Source organism: Camellia sinensis, chromosome 3 (assembly GCF_055761805.1).
Source record: "Camellia sinensis isolate YWXY chromosome 3, ASM5576180v1, whole genome shotgun sequence".
NCBI classification, from domain to species: Eukaryota; Viridiplantae; Streptophyta; class Magnoliopsida; order Ericales; family Theaceae; genus Camellia; species Camellia sinensis.
The window spans coordinates 173,855,818-173,877,138 of NC_138963.1; positions in this window are offsets into that span (position 1 = coordinate 173,855,818).

Genomic DNA, 21,321 nt, shown 5'->3' on the forward strand with positions numbered 1-21,321 from the left:
CTATTGAAGAATAGGTAAATTAATCTTTCTCATACATTAATTAATGGATTTTTTTTTTTTCATTCATATAGTCTTACAATTGAATCAATATATGCGGTGTGGGAGCCAGAAAAATATAGGTACTAGCTTATTGGGCCTAACCCAAACAAAGCCCACAATGGGTCCAATCCAAACAAATATTACACCCCCCATCTATATAAAGGAGGGGCCATCCCAAGTGGAAGGTATGTTCTCATCTCTCTCTACAAAACACACACCCCTTCAAATGTATATACCATTTCTTCCTTGATTCAATGACTGACTTCATCATCAGAGAGTCCCCGGCCGGCAACCCCAGTTGGATGGCACCGACTATGTTCATCATTGCAAATCCATAGGGGTGAAGCTCTTCTCTTTGTTGGATCTCCACAACATCCATGTGAGAGGATATTTCATGGTCTCACAATTGGCGCCGTCTGTGGGAATGACTGAATAAGATCAACGAAGAACGCAACAAACATGTTCTTGTAAGTACAAATTTAACAACAAATTTGATTTATTTGCCCTCTGAAAATTATTTTAAGATTGGTTCTTGGATTGGATATACATATGTTTATGCTTACAAAATAGAGCTTTTTGTTCACTGTGAATCTTTTGTATCTCCTTTTTCTCCCTCTACAAATGGGTTTCACTTTTCTTGAAGAGAGCATCTTTTCGGCATATTAAAGCCGAGTCATGAAATTTTCTTGTTGAATCTGTTAAAGCTGTTAGTCGGCACTTTACCTACTTATGCAAGTGCACTTCACACTGTTCATGTTGATTGATGAAATTTCATCTTTTCTTGGAATATACATACATATATATCTATACTAACAATTTCTATGGACTCCAAACTTGGGTCTTTACTTTCTCTCTCTAAAAATTAGGAACTAACTTTTATCACCTACCTTTCCATGGAGCACTCTAGTGGTACAATCAATTCAGCTATTAAAATAAATTTTATATATATAATGATATTAGAAGTTTGCCCAAAAACATTGTTTCCCTTATAACCCTTACCTTTTTGCCGAGACCATGATTATGAATTTTATATATATCAGTTTGCAGAGAACACTATTGGGGATTATATATATATAAATTGCTTAGTCAACACATTATATATATATATATATATATCAATTCGGAAACTTTATCAAGTTGCTTAGTCAACATTATTCAAAAATTCCCATTTCCTACATCACGTCACTCGGCCAAGCATAAGTTCTTCGGCCACCACCTTGTTAAATTCGTGCAGCCGTTCAACCATTCCCTCGCCAAGTTCCAATCCGATCAAGAGTTATTACTTTGGCACTTCTCAGCCACTTAAGCAGTTTGGGAACCCGCCTTACTCGGCGTTACCATTGGCCTATCAACTCGTCCGTTCCTCTTCCTCCACAATTCGGTGATGCCACTCCAATTAAATCATTCGGCAATAGCAAATAGCCGACCGACCGCGTTGCCAAAATAAAGTCGAAGACCAAATAGTATAAGGAAATATTTTCGGCACAATCAAAGATGAATTACTGATGCAGCTTTTGGCAACCCAAACGTACTAGCCTAGCTCGGCACAGCCAACACACTATTCGGCAACCACCAAAGAACCAACTTGCATCCACTGGCCCAATGAACAAGTCGGCAACTTATCGGCTTATTCGGAAACTTTTATTTTCATTCACTTTGCATAGTATCACTCATTGGCATATAATCAACAAAGTTTCAGCGACTTAATTGTTTTATTTGCATTAACTCTGCATGTTGTCAACTTACTTGGCATGTTCAGCAACTTACTTGGCATATTACCGCATTTTATCTAGCATGGACTTGTTTGGCTCTACACTCTCGGCATAAAACTAGCACCATGACTTACGGAAATCCACATCTAACAATACCAGAGGATTGGCGTTGACTCAAGGAGTCCAAAGCCACTAACTAGATAAGTAAAAAAGTAACTGATGCTTGCCGATAGTTGCACAACAGCCCATATTTTCAAAAACCTGAAACTTTCAACATTATCAAAATCAAGTTTTCATTACACCAATGTAAAGTACTCATCGAGACGAGTCCAACACAAAAAACCACGTCAAAATCGGAGCTAAAATGAAGTCGTACGAGCCAATTGAAATTTGCCCAGAAAATCACATATTTTTGCCGAAGAAGACGACCCAAGAGTTGGCAAAACGCAAGAAATTATTCGGTAGATTGCAGCCAAGTTAGATCCTATAATAACCAAACAATTAAGTTCAAATATTTAATGAACAAAACATGGACACAAGGCATGTCATGGCAGAGTGGTTCAGTGTTAATCTTTTATCATAAGTGCACAGGTTCAATTCTTGCTAGCCACACTAATTTCCTTTTATTTTTTGCAATATAAGATCAATTATCCAATGAATCGCAAAGCACCAATCTCCATCGCTCTGAGCCATCAACTCTATTTTGGCTACAATTACGCCATTAGGAGTCTGATCACAACGATCCAATAGTCCTTTCCAGCTATTTGACGCATTCCGGGTCCATCCGTATGGTCAGAATATGCAATTTCAACTTGCAAAAAAAATAATAATATATATATTAAATAAATAAATAAATAAAAATACAAATAAATTGCAGATCTGATCCCGATATCACCAAGCACCCTACTTTGTCTCGGCTTCATTCTGATTTCGCCACGGCACCGAACAGGGGCACGAAATCCGTTCAAATCATTATCGGCCTACTCAGCAATTTTGGCCCAAGTCAATTTTATTCTTTCCGAATAACAAATCTTATTCAAAAGGAATGGGGCAAATATACGTTATACAAGAAGCTCAACTTCACTAAATTGGCAACCATTGCCAACCAGGTTCTTCGCAAATCTAACTCCGAAGGAATGCCGACACACCGCGAAGCTAAGAAAAATCGCCGACCAAACGATCGGCACAATCACCGACCCAAGTGTAAACGGACACCGATGTTTTGACACTAGTTACTCGGCAGTGCATCAATTTTACTCGGCAATATTATTTGGCACCATTATTAATTCAACATTATGATCATTATTCGGCCGTGCATCAACCTTCTTCGACTAAACAACATTATTGGTCAACTTTATGCATTGTCAAACTTTATGCAGCAACATTGGCCACAGTATTCGGCAACTTTATTCGCCTAACAACATTATTTGGCAAAACAATTGCCCACTGGGAGATCAGTCAATTTTTCGCTTTCCAATTGGGGCACATCAGCCGATCATCATCTCGGCACCTTTGATATACATGCATACTCAGCCAACTTGGTACAAACATTACAACGATGTTTACTTGAGTTACAAACTCTCGCTCCTTTTCACATAGCTTGAAGCAAGCGCCAGTTTTGGGGCAATACATTACACACTTGGCAATCGGCAGTTTGCATATTTTTGTGCACCGTCATTTTACCAAAGCCGAATCTTCCTGCAACATAGGGCAATGGGAATCTACATTCCTTCCGACTAACACCTGTCATTCGAAAGCAATGGGGCAAGTCTACCTTGGACTAAACGCAAACCGAGCAACTCGGCAATTAAATAGTTGGCCCAATATCTACTTGGAAATTCCATACAAGCGGAGCAATATTATTGGTGATTAACACGTCCACCTTATTCGGTACAGGATACATTATTCAAAGTCCTTGCCATATTGGCACTTGGTCGCCACTTAAAATCAGTAAAAGTCTCCGAGCACAACGTAACCTTCGCACTCGGCACGGAGCGCCATCAGCAAAGGCCTACACCTATGCCCGGGGGTTAGAATACCGCGGCCTAAACCTACGCCTGGGGGTTAGAATACCGCGGCCTACACCTACGCTCGAAGGTTAGAATACCGCGGCCTACACCCTTACCCAGGGGTTATAATACCGCAGGTCTAAACCCTCACCCGGGGGTAATAATACTGTGGTCTATTTTTTGGCTGATATATCTACCTTATTTAATCTGGCTTCTTTTGTTCAAGCAATCATTTCCATGCTCGGCATATAGAATATTTCTAGCTCGACACGAAAGTCCACATTTGGAAGCAATCGTTGCACTTGACAATATACTACACCCTTGCCCGGGTTATAATACCGCGACCTACACCCTTACCCGGGGGTTATAATACCGTGACCCATCGTTATAGAGATAATATTGCTCACTGAGCTTTAGCTCACTTCTCTCCTCTATATACATATATTGGTACATACATTCATACATACATGCATACATCAAGCCATTCATTCATATATGTTATTCATTTATCAAATGTATTCTTTGTCAAAGGACCTAACATCTATTTGAACAACTTAATTCGGCAATAAAAACTCACATTCCTTCTACCGACGACAATGAAAGTTTTGGGACAATTGTGGGAGCCAGAAAAATATAGGTACTAGCTTATTGGGCCTAACCCAAACAAAGCCTACAATGGGTCCAACCCAAACAAATATTGCACCCCCCATCTATATAAAGGAGGGGTCATCCCAAGTGGAAGGTGTGTTCTCATCACTCTCTACAAAGCACACACCCCTTCAAATGTATATACTATTTCTTTCTTGATTCAATGATTGACTTCATCATCGGAGAGTCCTCGGCCGGCAACCCCGGTTGGGTGGCACCGATTGTGTTCATCATTGTAGATCTACAGGGGTGAAGCTCTTCTCTTCGTTAGATCTCCACAACATCCATGTGAGAGGATATTTCATGGTCTCACATGCGGTATTACAAAACAAGAAATTATGATCCGATTAACATTGAAAGTATTGAAAAAACTGAGTTTTGGTTTGCTGAAGAAGAATAAGAGAAAGAGCCTCTAATGCTTGATTATGATGAGTTTGAAAAAATACTTTATGAAGAATATGAGCCTCCACAACATAAGAGGCAATGTCGTGGTCTACGAGATGGTCAGAAAATAATGATTCATCATTATATAACAAATTAGTTATGTATCATTATCAAAATGATAGCTTAATGATTTTGTTTTAACTATTGTAGATAATGTTGAGGATGACATGGAGGTAGAGCTTAGAGATGATATCGACTTGGGATCCTTTGGTGACGTGAACATTGATGATAGATCAAATCATCTAGGCCCCAGTGGTAATGCGAATGAGAATGATAATGAAGATGATTGGCTAAATTATTGTCCCTAGGATATTTATCAAAAGCAAATAGAAAGGAAACAGTTTGTTTGTGATGTTGTGTTGAAACTTTCTTCTTTTTTTTCTTTTTTTTTCCATCTTTTTTATTTTAAGAATGATGTGATGTAGTAAACTCTATCCTTTTACATATGTGACTTGGGATTTATATTTTATGTTTGTACTTTGTGACTTATGGGTTGTTTTATTTCAACTTGGACTTACTTTTGTCTTTTTGTTATATGTTTTATAAATTTTTAGTAGAAGGCTTTCATAATTTTTATTACTATGATTGTTGTTTTTAATAGCTAAATATGATATTTAATTAGGGTGTGTTTGGTAACGTTTACGTTTTCAGTTTATATTTACAAAAATTTTATAAACTGGTTTTTGTTTGTTTTTTGTTTATTTTTAGAAAAACATAAACTACAAATGCGTTTGGTAATTGACAAAATGTTTTAAAAAATTTTAAAATATAAAAAAGAGTGAGAAATGGCGAGTGGTGGCAAGTGGCGGCGGAAGACAGTGATGCAAAGTGGTGACAGTAGGTGGTGGGTGGTGGTGGCGAGTGGTGGTGGTGGTGGTGGGTGGATGGGTGGGTGATGGTGGCCGTGGTAGCGAGTTAGTAGTGGTGGTGGGTGGGGGTGGTGGTGGTGGTGGCGGGTGGTGGGTGGTGGTGGCAAGTGGGTGGTGGTGAGTGGATGGGTGACGGTAGCGGCGGAAGACGGTGGTGGAAAGTGGTGACGGTGGGTGGTGGGTAGCTGGTGGTGGTGGATGGTAGTGGTGGTGGGTAGGTGGGTGATGGTGGCGGGTAGTAGCGAGTGGGTGGTGGTGGTGGTGGTGGTGGTGGTGGTGGTGGCGGCGGGTGGTGGGTGGTGGGTGGTGGTGGCAGGTGGGTGGCGGTGGCGGGTAGGTGGCGGGTGGTGGTGTTGAGTGGATGGATGACGGTGGTGGGTGGTGCTAGGTGGTGGCGGGTAGTGATGGTGGGTGGGTGGGTGACGGTGGCGGGTGGTGGGTGGTAACGAGTGGGTGGTAGTGGTAATGGTTGTGGATGGTGGTGGCAGGTGGGTGGCGGATGGCGGGTGGTGGTGGGTGGTGATGGTGGGTGGTGGGTGACAGTGACGGGTGGTGGTGGCGGCGGGTGGTGGGTGGTGGTGGTGGTAGGTGAGTGGCGAATGACCGGTGGTGGTAGGTAGGTGGCGGGTGGTGGTGGTGGTGGTGGTGGTGGTGGTGGTGGTGGGTGGGTGGATGGGTGGGTGACGGTGGCGGGTGATAGGTGGTAACGAATGGGTGGTGGTGGCAGGTGGGTGGGTGGTGGGTGATGGTGGTGGTGGTGGTGGTGGTGGTGGGTGGTGGGTGATGGTAGTGGTGGTGGTGGTGGTGGTGGGTGGTGGGTGGTGACGGCGGGTGAGTGGCAGGTGGCGGGTGAGTGGCAGGTGGCTGGTGGGTGGTGAGTGGTGGTGGCAAGTAGGTGGTGGTGGCGGGCGGTGGATGGTAGTGGTGTGTGGTGGGTGGATGGCAGGTGGGTGGTGGGTGGTGGGTAGTGGTGGTGGCGGCGGAAGACGGTGGTGGAAAATGGTGGCGGGTGGTGGCTAGTGTTGGGTGGTAAAAAAAAAAAAAAAAAACTGAAAACTCAAAATGGAAACACATTTTTTGTGTTTTCATTTTTTGGCCAAATTTATAAACTGAGACTACTGATTTATAAATCAAAAATTTTACCAAACAAGTTTTTATTTAAGTTTTTAAAATTTTTGTAAATATAAATAGAAAATTGAAAACGTAAGCGTTACCAAACGGCACCTTATAATTTCTATTTTTCTAACTTTTACATTCCATTGTTGTCATTGTAGTTTCTAATTTCTAAGAGAAAAAATAAGAATAAGGTATGTCTTTAAACTTTTCTCTTTAATTTTTTTTATTGTTAGCATTATGGCTTATATTCTATTTATTAACCCTATAGTTCATGTTATTTGTTATATTGTGAAATTATAATTGATTATATTTAGGATGCTTTTTTTTTTTTTGTTTGAAAATATAGGAAAAATCACTAAAACAATTAAGAAATTTTATTTTATTTTATTGAAAAATTAATATATATATATATATATATATTGTTAATTTATAATTTTTGAAAAATTATTTATGATGTGATTATGACGTTATGGTTTGATTTGATTTAACCTGACGATTGAACTAGTGACCCGTTTGTCCAATCCCTTCTTCGATTCGCTCATCAGTCCAATTTTTTTAAACATTGCTTTTAATGGTACAATATGTTCAAATGTGTACAAAAACTCTATATAAAAATTGTTCAGAATTCATTCATATATTTTATTATGTAATTTAAATTTAATTTTATATAATAGAACTCACACTTCAAATAAAATCTGCACCATATAATATTTTATGTGGATTTTTTTTTCTTTTTTGAGTAAATATTATGAGAACCTAAGTGTGGATGTTGATTTTTGACCTCATAACCAAACAGATCTCTCTGCCGAGATCTAGGGAACTTAGCTGGAGAGCACACTGAAGAATAGATTAAGCCGAATACTTGCACACAAGAGAGTGAGAAATACCGCGGTCACTCATCCACCCAGAGGCACTCCGATAATCAAGTAAGTAACTTATCTCAAAAGATATTGGCACAAAATAACACTAGTTCAGAACATAACTTAGACCTACAGGAGTGCCCTCGTTATATAATGATCAGTGTCCAACTTCCCTTAGAATTCTTACTTCATAGGACTCTATCTTTTATAAGGATATCACTTATCCGAGGCTCCTCCTATTTGGATTAAGATTAACTTTCTCAAGAGTCCAACCTTACCCAAACAAAGAGTCTATCTGCATCTAGGACTCTAGTCCTTCATTCAAATATCTCGGATTCAGATGTGGTTTGACCACACCTTGGCCAATTAGAATCACCCACGTGGCACGTCGGCTAACCACTTAGGCCACGTGGACAACTCAAAACTATGTCCCCACAATTGCCCCCTAGGTTTATTACCATGGCAACCTGAGGTGATGGAACCTATATCGCCTGATCTTCCAACATGTTGGCTAAACAACATGCTAGAGATGCTCCTCTGACTAGGATCATGACTCATCGGCGTCAAAAAAGTAGGACTCAAATGTCCACTCATCAAGAACCAAGAACGAACATGTTCTTTCATCCAATATCAACATCTCAACCGAGATGGCGCTATTAACTAAGATCATGACTCACTAGTTCAAGAATACCAAGAATCCCAACTGCGCATGAGTTGTCACGCATAATTATCCCAACCATTTCATCCACATGTCATCGCCTAACTGGTTTGTACTCATCACGTGTCAAGAACGTCGCATCAATCCTGCTCCATACCGCCTGACATCAGCATTGGCACGTCTCTTTAAGCGGTTAACTCAGAGTTTTGCCACCCTTTCACCTTTTTAACAAAACACTTTCCTTCTTTCTCTGTCTCTTCACTTCTGCCTTTACCATTTTCTCTTTTCTCAGACTTTCTTTCTTTAAAACCTCCATCGTCAAACCTTGAAGTTCTCTATAACTACTCCATTCACCTATCTCCGGCGAGGCATCATCCACACTGCTCTGGAGAACACCATCTGACTTCGGCGAACACACTCCCGGTGTCCATTTCCTCATTCCGAACCTGTAAGCCCCTCAATCCTTTCATCAGTTTTGATATTTTAATGTTCTTCATATTCTTGAGCATGCCTTAATGTTTTTTATGCCTGTATAAGCCCCTCACATTTTTCTCATTCTTACACATTGACATTGGATTACCAAGAATCCATTATCCTCAATTCCTTGTACTTCTTGTACTTGTGTTCATTCATGTCTTGAATATGTTCTTGCTCTTTTCATCTTCTAAATTTGTGTTATCATTGCCTCTGTTTCAGACTTTGAATCCATTTTCTCTGTTTCTCTTTCTGTTTCCAGATTATTACATCCAATTCTTTGTTCACCTTTGTAGATTTAGGATTGGGATTTCTTAGAACTGTAGGAAAACTGAAATATTGGCCTCATAGAACCTTTACAAGATCACCAAAACCTTCAATCTAGAATACCTTCGGGCCCAAATTAGAAATCCTAGGTCTCTAAACATTTTGCCAAGGTAATGGGGATGTTAAAATGAAGGGTAAATTCCCCTAGCAAATTAGAATACTTCCGCCAAGAATTTAATATTCCTGTCGATGTCCACATTAGGTTAGCTGGTGAAAACGACTCTATCATGCCAGTGTTCCATCTAGGAGCATAATTCCACCATCTACAACAATTCCACATCTGAACCGGTGAACCAACCGTCCACCTCCGCTCTATGCCAACACATTTTTCTAGCTCAACACCAGTGTCATCGCCGACCTTCAAACGCTTTAGCTACGAGGACGCGTTGCAAAAAGTGTCAAGGTTCTGACATGTAACGCCCCGAAAATATAGTAATAGCTCATGACATGTAACCAAATAAGATAGTGCGTTTCCAAAAATGAATATCCTTTCCATTCATATATGATTTGAATTATACAAAAGATAACAGATGCATTTACACATTCAGAAGCTCTAAACCTGAATTTGTAGCATGTGTTACAACAAGAGATATGTTATGAAAGTAAAACAGATAATAAATGCCCTAAAGGCTTACAATTTTTCAAGACGATGCTTGGTTATAACAAAAGTGGATTTAAATCCAATACAGTTAAAGGCCCTTGGCTTGCACAAAACATTTACAACAATCAAACAAAATGAAACTCTTGCTCTAAGTCCTCCCAAGCTATTGCCTCGGCAGAGGCATTTCATCAGCACCTGAAAATGTTTTCCCACATAGGGTGAATCAAAGCCCAGTAGAGATAATCCAACACAATATATGAATCTTAACAAAGATATAAGGTGAATGCATATGTAATGCTCATATTAAAACATTCTATATCTTTTCCAAAACCATGTAATGCCAGGTTGATATCAAAATTCATAAATCACTTCCTTTACAATAGAAAACAGGACAGTGAATCATACTCTGGGAAATCTCAAAACAATTCCAACATTTCACGAAAATTTCGTTCGTGAAAAACTGTAAACCGGCACCCATGTAAATGTAGGCTTTATGTCACGCCCCAAAATTCGGACAATTAAATATTATATTAGGACTAACCCCAATCAATATTCCATCATCCAAATCCTAGGGGTGAAACACAAAAACTAAACGCAAACCAAACCATTCACCATAAATTCATAACTAACCAATACCTCAACATCAAGATAACAATAAATAGTCAAAACAATCTTAAATAAAGTACGGTTACAAACCATGCCAATTTATTCCAATACTAAAGTCCTAAAAAAAAATAATAAATACATTAACTAATATCAACCCTAAGCTCAAGAAAACAAAAGAAATCCAAATGACAAGTCCAACAACTAAAGTAATTCCACGTCACCACCATAGCCTCAACTAATCCTGCAAAGGAAGCTCGGCTGCGCTCAAACAGAACGCACCCGAGTTGCCAAGAGACAAAACGGGTCAGTATACAGGTATACTGGTATGAGTACAAGAATTGATACCCACGTGCCCATCAGACACAAACAACAATATAGTTAATTCTTGTTACGGGATAAGACAAGTAGTTTCAACCGCACTGAGACGAATGGGTAGTTTCCCGAGATACGGTGGCATTTAGTTTCTTGCCCGTATACAACTAAATATAAATTGATTATAAATAAACAAAAGATAATTAAAAATATGGTGGGTCAGCCCTGCATAAAAAGTTAGTAAGACCCACCATCCTGCAAAACAAAGTTAGTATAATATAATCATAAGTAATTTGCTAAAGAAGTATAAAAATGCACCGTTTTTCTGCTTAAATAATTCAAATTGACCAAGACTCAAAGAACAAAAGTTGTACAGAATTAAATTTCCAAAAAGACAACGCAAACAAATTTAACAGAAACTAAACAGGTTGAGAGACAAACTTGATAGAAAAACCTAGATGGAATTCAATCGAAAAATCTGAAGCTGAAGATGAACAAAAACTTCCCTAAGGTGATTTTTCTTTCGGAAACGTTCAAAACATGAAAAGTGCGCAGAATAATGTTTTACTTCAATTTACGAGAAACCAATAAAAATGAGCTCGTTTCGTGGGTTAACACAGCCTATAAAATCTGCATTATCAAAATGAATCAAACCGACAATAACCAAGGTCATCCGATTATAAGTTCTAATCGATCTTTTTAAATAAAAGCTACAACACAAAAGTTGTCCAAAATCACGTATGCATGCCTCTGCTCAAATCTCATAATTTATCGAAATCGTTTACTATTTATCAACATGTACAAATCAATACAATTCACACTATATCAATAAACTCATAATTAAATTCTTTGTTCCTTAACTCCACCACTTCGGCTCTCCCCTTCTGGCCTACACATATATCCCATGTGCCTCCCGTATACCTAACACCGCTCCGAAGCCAAACTTGCACGGGGATATCGTCCCGAGTTTGACTCACACTCCCCGGATGGTTAGCATATACGTACGCGCGTAAATCAAAGCACTCGTCTACTCATGAGAACGAGCATCTCATCAACATCATGAGACAAATATAACAATGCCGGGCATAAGGCATTAAACAACTCTCATAATCCTCACTTTTTTATACACTCTTTCTCCCCATCATTCAAATAAAACAACAATCCATGGAGTCATGGTGGAGTATAAGGAATTTATCTATGGGTTTCTAATTTATTTTATTTTCATATAACCATGAGTGCGATTACAACCATAAAATAAATCCATCTAAAAACCCGAAACAAGACATACATAACTAATCAAAATAAGAAAAATCAATCCATCATCTACATGCAAATACAAAATCAATCCAACATAAAAAAAAAATAAAAAATAAAAATAAATAAATAAATAAATAGATTAAAAAAAAACACGAATTAAACATAAATCAAAGGAAGTGGGTTTTGTACTCACAATATTTTATATAAGATCAAAGAATATCTGGCAAATTAATAGAGCCACCAAAACAAACCCTAATCTTTCCTTTTCTTCCCTCTCCTCTTTCTCTCTCTCTCTCGTTTTTTTGTTTTCTTTTTTCTCTTTTCTTTTGATCTCTCCAACCTAGTTGAATACTTCTATGTTACTATATATATAAGATTAAATATAGATACATTAAATTTATTAATTACAACATTAAATATCCCACTAAATCTCATGTAACCACCCAATTAATAAGTACAACATTCAATTCATTAAATATCACATTAAATTTCATGTAACCACCCAATTAATAATTACAACATTAAATCCATTAAATATCACATTAAATCTCATGTAACCCCCTAATTAATAAAGCCAACAATAAAATAAGATAATCATAACCATAATAATAATAAAATAATGACTTAAGAAAATTAGGGTCGCTATACTTTACAAGCACTACTATTGCCATTTTTACTAAAATTTTGTCCGCGGGATCGGCACCCATGTATACGCGCGGTTTTTAAGACTTTCACCATGGACACTCAGGCCAACTTATTTCAACGAGCCAATATATACTTCCTAGATTCACCATTTTTTTTTTCTCAAAACGATAAACATTTCCAATGTATAAAAGTGAAATAATACTTGATGCTAATAGATGAGACAATAGTTTCAATTCGCCTAATTCTCATGCAATTTCTATAACAATCATAGTTATCCTCCACCGATAGCCCAAAACAGATATTTCTAAACAGATAAATAATTTTCAATAAAGATAAACTTTTCAAATTTCAAGATGTGAGTGATAATACATATCCAACTTCGCCATCCTCATCACTATCAACCCAATTTCACATTGCTAACATCAATTCATTATTTATATAAAATCAACATTTGAGACATTTAGGACAAAATTCATTTTTCTTCCAAAATCAATTCCAAGTATCGAAATCAATCACTTCATCACAACTCAACTTTATTTTCAACACCACAATCATTTCTAAGAATCCATATGAAAACCCCTCTTTAGATCCTTAACCCCAAACCCTAGATTTGTTTCAAAATTTTCCAAAATGACAATATTGTTTGGAAATAGCAAATAACTACGTTAAAACTCATAAAAAGTGCGCAGAATCACTACATCAATCTTAGAAGATGAGGAAGGGAATGAAGGAAACTCAAAGACGCCAAAAATCAACTTTGCTCTAATTATAACGAAGCCCTCGTCGAGCTCTACCTTTTTAACAAAGGGACACGAGTGAAAAGTTCGATGGATCTAGGTGTATTTGAGTGAAATACATGAGTTTTAGAGAGAGAGTGAAAGAAAATAGGGTTTCGAAATGTTTAGAGAGAAAGAGAGAAGTGAAAAAGTGACTCAAAAAAGTGACTCTACGAACTGATATATGCGCAGACCGCTTGAGCGTAAGAAGTGTCACTTGAGTGACCAAACACAATAAGTTGCACCGCTCGAGCACAAGAAATTTCGTTCAAACGAAGAATACCAACTCTCAGAAGTTTTACAAACAGAGAACCACCACTCGAGCACAAAAAGGCTCGTTTGAGCGCAAGAAATACCGCTCGAGTGAAAAATGCCAACTTTCAGTATCTCTGTAGACCTGCAAAAGTATTGGAAGTTCACAAAGACTGCTCGAGTGCAAGAAATGTTGCTCGAGCAAAGAAGCAAAATTTTGGACAGCAACAGTTTGAAAAACAAGCTATCAACCTGTTCCAAACACAACTAACACATCCCAATAGCCAAACTCAAAGGGAAATAAGGAAAAACATGACAAGAATAACTTTATAAGGAAATGAAACCTGAATCCAAAACATAGAATGGGTCAAATCCAAAACATAAAATGATCCTGCCAACCCACCTCTTGTTCTCCCTGCATTCAAACTTGGCATCGGAGTGACCATCGCCGCCACCTCAGAGGAGATGGGTCGTAAACTAGCAATTGTCAAGGGCCTTCTTGCTAGATTGCCTAACATCGTCATTATTCAATCTACCCATTCCCCTCAATTAGTTTAAAAACCAAAGAGGGTGAAGAAGGCCAAGGCAAAGGCCAAAGTCATTTCCATTCCTTCTAACGAGGAGAAAGACCCTGAGGACACCGTGCCAATCTCGAAGTTGGCTGAGGCCAAGAAAAGGCCAGCATCAATTGACTCCGCTGACACCCCTCCTACAAAGAAGCCGAGGTTCGTTGGCCATGGAGGGGAGAGGGATATCCTTTCCGAGGACGCTTTGCTCCCCAAGATCCGAGTAAGTGACAGAATTCTGAAAGTTAGCTACAGCACCATCAAAGACATTGAAGTTGGAGCTGCAATGACTACGGGCCTCTTCCTGCCCGCTGACATGGACCAAATCAGTGACTATAATCAATACGAAAACCTTTCCATGATGATGAGGCACTCTGTTTTGGTAACTTTCCTAACTTTTTCCTTTTAAATTTAGCCTTCCATACTTCATAAAATATTACTAATTTGTTTCTTTCCTTGCAGGCAATTTAACATGCCCACTCTAATGCGGTCAAGGCCGAGTTGATGAAGAAAGACTTGACTAGGAAGATGCAAGAGGTTACGAACTTCCTTTCTCAAAGGCTGAAGCCAGGATTAAAAGTCAGATGGACAAGGTCAACACAGCCAGGGTTGCTGAGCATAAGGCCGAGGTCACTACCAAAGCCACCGAAACTACTGCACGCGTTGCTGAAGAAAGGGTTGCCGAGGCCGAGAGTAAACTAAAGAAGGCTCTCGAAACAAAAGAGGTTGAAATCAAGGCCATCGATGAAAAGGCCTACGCAAAGGGACAAGCCGACGTACGTGAACAATACAAGAAGCAAGTCAACCTGGCCTACAACAAAGGTTACTTCCTTGGCTAGATTGCTACTCTGAACAAGCTATTTGTCCCTGAGGACTCACCACTCAAAGATCTCGGCTAGCTCGACGTGCCCTTCCTTCCTTTTTCTATCTAGTCTGAGGAGGATGAGGAAAAAGAAGAAAAGGCTGATGTTGAAGAGGACGCTGTTACTATTGGGACTAAGTCCCTAAGTTTGAACGATCAGGTCTTGGACCTGGTTAGCAAGGCTGAAGCTGAAGTCTCTAAGAGCACTGATTCAAAGAAGGCCAATAAGAGCATCGAGGACACACTTAAGGAAATAGATCAAGAGATTGTTGCTGATGCTGAGGCTAAAAAGTGTAATACTCTGTCCACTGAGGCCGACACACCGCCAACTGCCAAAGTGGAGCAGACTGAGAAACCGCCCTACAACCAGTACTTGGGATTTTTTCCTTTTTTAGTTGTAATTTTTTCTTGAGCACTTTTTCTTTTCTCTTCTAGGTCAAAGTGCCTTTTAATGTGCTAGGACAAGTTCTTTTATGAATGGAAGTTCATTTCTGACTAAGTGTTGGGTGCTTGTTTCTTCATACTGTTTTCATATATCTTATGTGAATTCTTCTAAGTATGACATCTTGACAACACATTATCTCGGGTTAACACATCTCGGATAGAACTACTATCAATCATCTCGAATAACTTTAACTTGTAAAATTTTTGTAAAAATTTTCACAAGTGTCACATTTATTTGATTCATTTATGCTCACTATCCCCTAATGTGAATCTAAGTGTCACTTAGGTTCACATTAAGGATGCTTCATCTAAATCTTGCCTAAGTCTGACTTAGACATCCATGACCGAGGTCATCGTATTTAGCTCGCCTAAACAAAACACTTAAGACTTAACCTTAGTGCACTGAGAGCACTACCTACATCAACTTTTCATACAAACTAGCCAGGCCGTGGCCAGTTTTGCCTTGTTTCTCATTGAAACATCATTTTAACTTAGTTCAACTCTACCATCATGGCAAGTCTAAGTTAATCGCCTTGTTCATGCTAAGAACATCGGCTTAAGACTTTTCTGTCTTATGTCTTATTCATACTCTCTGGCCCCTAATGTGAATCTAAGTGTCACTTAGGTTCATATTAAGGATGCATCATCTGAATCTTGCCTAAGTTTGACTTAAACATCCATAACCGAGATCATTATGTTTAGCTCGCCTAAACAAAACACTGAAGACTTAACCTTAGTGCACCTAGAGTACTATTTACCTCGATTTTTCGACCAAACTAGCCAGATCGTGGCTAGTTTTGCCTTGTTTCTCATTGAAACATCTCCTTAACTTAGCTCAACTGTGCCATCATGGCAATTCTAAGTTAATCATTTTGTTTATACTAGGAACATCGGCTTAAGACTTTTTTCTATTATCTAACAATTATGAATTTCAACAACATTTTGTAAAGAACAAAATGGAACTAGTATTTTATTAATACTTCAACTAAAGATCATCTAGATTACATAGAAAAACTTGAAAAATTAATGATAAAAGAATTTCAGATTGCTAGTATTCCATGGTCTTGGCAATTCCTTGCCATCATTGTCTTCTAGCTAGTATGCACCATTGCCGACAACCTAGATGATTATGTACGGTCCTTCCTAGTTTGGGCCAAGCTTATCCTCGTTGGGATCTTTTTTGTTGCCGAGGACCTTTCTTAAAATGAGGTCCCCAATTTAGAACTCCCTGGGGTTCACCTTCTTGTTGTATGCCCTAGCAAGTCTCTGCTGGTATGCCCATAGCCGAATTGCTGCTCTTTCAAGAGAGTCTCCAATTTTCTTTCTTCTTCCTCGGCTAAGCCCGAGCCAAGGAGGAAGAATCGCTCTTCATCTCCTTTCTATACCAAAACCTTTTTCAAAGGTTCCTGGCTCTTGTCGGTGGGTTTTTTACCGACATCATCCAAGATCTCCTGGTCTTCATCTTCTATCTCTGCCATCTCTGGTTCTCTAATATTGCAAGTGTACTTCATTGCTACCATAGAGAAATTTTTTGCCTACACTTGGTCTCTTCTTACCTCCTCAATCCTGAACTCAGTTAGGAACCATAGTAGTTGGTGCAGAGTTGAGGGAACAGTCCTCATAGCGTGCAACCAAGGTCTTCCCGAGATGATGTTGTATGGGGAAGGGGTGTTTATCATGGTGAAATCTGTGGTTATTGTCTTGGTTCCTACTTGAATCTCTAGGATCGCGATTCCCAGTGGCCACGTCGGGGTCCTATTAAATCCGATCATGGGACTGTCGGATTGCTCCAGATCATCCTTGTGAAGGCTGAGCTCCTTGTAACATCTAATATACATGATGTCACAGGAGCTGCCTTGATCGATCAATATACGCCTTACCTAGCAGTCTCTAATCTTCAATGTCACTACAAGAGTATCGTTGTGTGGATGTTGTACCATATCTAGGTCTTCGCCTGTGAATGAGATCATCGGCTCCCAATGTCCCTATATCCTGGGCTTCTTTTGTTGGAGTTGGTAGACATGCTGCAGATGCCTTACCCTTTTTGTCTCACTTCAGATCCTGCTCCCATTGACCTTTGTGTGGATCACGTTGATAACCCGTGGTCCATCTGCCTATGGCAGTGAGGGCAATGGTGCTATTGCTGACGCCTAGGCCAACCTCGTCTATTTCTCTCTTGTCTTTGTTTTATTTATCAACTCTTATAGGTATCCCTGCTTGACTAGATCCTCCAGGTGTTGTTTCAAAGCCTGGCACCCTTGAGTCATGTGTCTATTCTCATCATGGTAGGCACAATTCTTCTCGGGGTTTCTGTCCATGTACTCCCTCAGAGTCTTCTATGGTGCCCTGAAGTATGGCTAATTTCTGATCCTTTCCAAGACCCTGCAAATAAGGATCTTGAAAACCGTGCTTACGGCCTATATAGCCTTCAATCCTAGTTTCGGCTTGTTGACAATGGTATTTCCTCGGTTGCACTTTGGTGAGCCATTTTCTTCTCCTGCTTCATTGTACCCTTCTTTTTTGCTTTCCTATCTTCCTATGCCTTTGCATACTCCTTAATCCTTGCCATGAGGTCCTCCATGTTCTTTGGGATGGTATTTGCAAAGGATTGCAGAAGCAGGCAATCATCCTCCAATCCATTCTTGAAAGACACAACAGCAAGTTCATGGTTACAAGTTGGGATCTAGTTGTAAACCTCGTAGTACCTCTTAGTGTAAGCCCTAAGGCCTTCGTTATCACTAATCTTCAAAGCCAATAGGGAATCTACCCTCAATGGCTGTAATTTGTTTGTAACAAACCTGGCCACAAACATCTGGGCCAGGATTTCCTAGCTCTTCACACATCCCTTCGACAATTTGTGAAACCAATCTGATGTTATCTCCCCAAATGTTAAAGGGACCACCTTGCATAGCAACTGCCTATTCTCACTCCATAGAGACATCACATTCAAATACAAACCAACATGAAAGTTTAGGTCTGACTTACTATCGTAGATCTAGAATCTCGGTATGCTAAATCTCTTTAATGCCTTGAACGTGTCCGACTCCATTGAGAATGGTGTCCTCGGTTGGGTGATAGATGTGACCTCGTCATCTTGCCTCTACCTTTGGAGGTAGTCTCTTAAATCTTCTATCATCCATCTAGAAACTCGACTATAGATCGATTTTAGCCTCTTTAGCGCGCTGCTACCTGTGTTAGGATGCATCCTTTTGGACTTCTCCACATCTATTACATCATCAAAGCAGAGGCCCTGCCCGTTGACCTGTCGAGGTCCCCTGATCTGGGTTTCGTTAGTCCTCGTGGTTCTCTAGGACTCTTTTCACTGTGATTCTATCCGTCTAACATTCTGTGATTGTTGATGTGAATTCTCAGGCCTCTTTTCACGTTGTAGGACGATTGGAATTGCAATCAATCCTTCTTTCTAGGCGTAGGCATTTGTTGCTGGAGTCGACATTTCTAGTAAAGACAGCGCTAACTGCATCACCTTGCTTTGCATTATGAAGTTCACCACGGTCTATAGGTCCATCAACTTGTTTGCCAAAGCCTTCAGCCCGTCGTCTCTTTTTAGGCACCTTTCTTTCCATATCTAGAAGTCACTTTTGTTGTAATATTTTTCTCGGTTGCCTCTTCTCAGGCCGTTATGGCCCCTTGCAGCATTGTTTGCCTTAGGATTTACTTCTTGCACTTCTTCGTCATTGTTTTCTCCGCCAGCATTTAGATCTACGTACTCGTCTTCTTCACTGTGCATATCGTCCCCGACTTTCATCTCTTGTCTGGTATTGGCCATTTATTCTATACTAAGTTCAAATAGACGGCATCAAATTGTGGGTGTTAATTTTTGACCTCACAACCAAACAGATCTCTTTGCCAAGATCTAAAGAACTCGGTTGGAGAGCACACAAAAGAATAGATTAAGCCGAACACTTGCATACAAGAGAGTGAGAAATACTACTGTGGCTCATCCACCTAGGGGCACTCCAACAATCTAGTTAGTAACTTATCTCCTAAGATATCAGCACAAAATAATACTAGTTCAGAACATACCTTAGACTTACGGGGGTGTCCTCTTTATATAATGATCAGTGGCCAACTTTCCCTAAAAGTCATACTTCATGGGACTTTACAAGGATATCACTTATCCAAGACTCCTCCTATTTGGATTAAGATCAACTCTCTCAAGAGTCCAGCCTTATCTAAGCAGAGAGTCTATCATCATCTAGGAATCTAGTCCCTCATTTGAATATCTTGGATTCAGATGTGGTTTGACCACACCTTGACCAATCAGAATAACCCACGTGACACTTCAGCTAACCACCTAGGAAACGTGGACAACTCAAAATTATGTCCCTACACTAAGAACTCTGAAACATGTATGATGGGCACGAGAAAAATATCTAAATCAAACTGTTAGGTCATGTTCGTTTTGTTAATTAGAGTATAGGATTGGAGTAGTAATGAAGTGGGTCCCATGATAACTTGTTTGTTTGTTTCCTTATTGAGTGGGACTGCTACTCCACTTGGAGTATTACTCCTACATCCCAGCTGGATTACTTTTCCCTCCAATGAGCTGGGATTGAAAAATCAATCCCCTAGGTTAGAGATTGGAATACACTTTTGCCCTCAATTATTGCCTATATATATATATATATATATATGTGGAGAGGGGGGAAAGCAAGGAAATAGCGGGAAAGACACATTTGTGGCAGCAAGGAAACGACAAGAAATCTTGGCCGACGAGAACATCGGATCAACAATCAACTACGGTAATACTTGATTTCGTAAAAAAATTATCTTCTCTTCTCTTCTCCATTGATATACATGTGATGGTTAGGGTTTTTTTTCTTACTAGTTGATGTTTTAATGGTTTTTATGTATAGGTTGTGTGTTGATGGAGTGTGTATTGTGATTATGAGTTCAATTTTTGGGATTTTTGAAGGATTTTTTTCATCAATTCTTTTTTGGGTCTTCTTTGTTTTGTTATGTAAATTTCACCCTAACAAAACTTCTAAAAAATTCTTGCCCAATGGATCTTATCATATCATCCATGTAACTAGAACAATATACCCAATAGTCTTGTTTAACTTTCAAAGTTGCCAAATGTTTGAATGATTTGAACACAGACATGTACAGAACATGATCACTTCCCTTTTCTTTTCTTTTTTTTCTTTTTCAAGCCATATCAAAAAGGTTAAATATTAAAAATAAATAAATAAATCTCTATTGTGAATCATATATTTTTGTTAATAATTGTATATACAAGTTTGGATTTGTTTTCAGTCTTAAAGAACACAAGAGTGTAAAAAATTATAAAGCTTTGCCTCAATTTGTTGTTTGTGTTTTTCAAACACAAATAAAAGAAAAATTTTAAAATCTCTGCCTCAATTTGTTGTTTTTTCAAACTAAAACAACGATTATAAATGTCTCTCTGTCTCTCTGTTTCTCCTTGCAAGAGGTACCGATTATGCTTCTACTTGTGATTATTATTATTATTTTTTGTAAACAACAAATGTATATATTTTGTTTGAAAAGTGAGGGGTAAGTTCTTCCTCAATTTTGTTATAGAAACTCTCTGTAATGGTTTTTGAAAGATGATATTTGGTGGTTTTGTTTTGAAGACTTTTATTCTTCTTTTTGATATATATGTAAAGATTTTACTTGATTATGTCAATTTTCCATTATTTGTTATGGGTTGCACCTAGTTTTGTTACATGTCTTCTACATTTGTAAGCTTTTTCTCTATTCTTTTATATTGGTTGGTAATGGAAGATTAATTACTGCATGCTTACTGCTTGAGTTAATTTAGTAGATTATGATGTATATGATGAGAATTGAGTTAATTTAGTA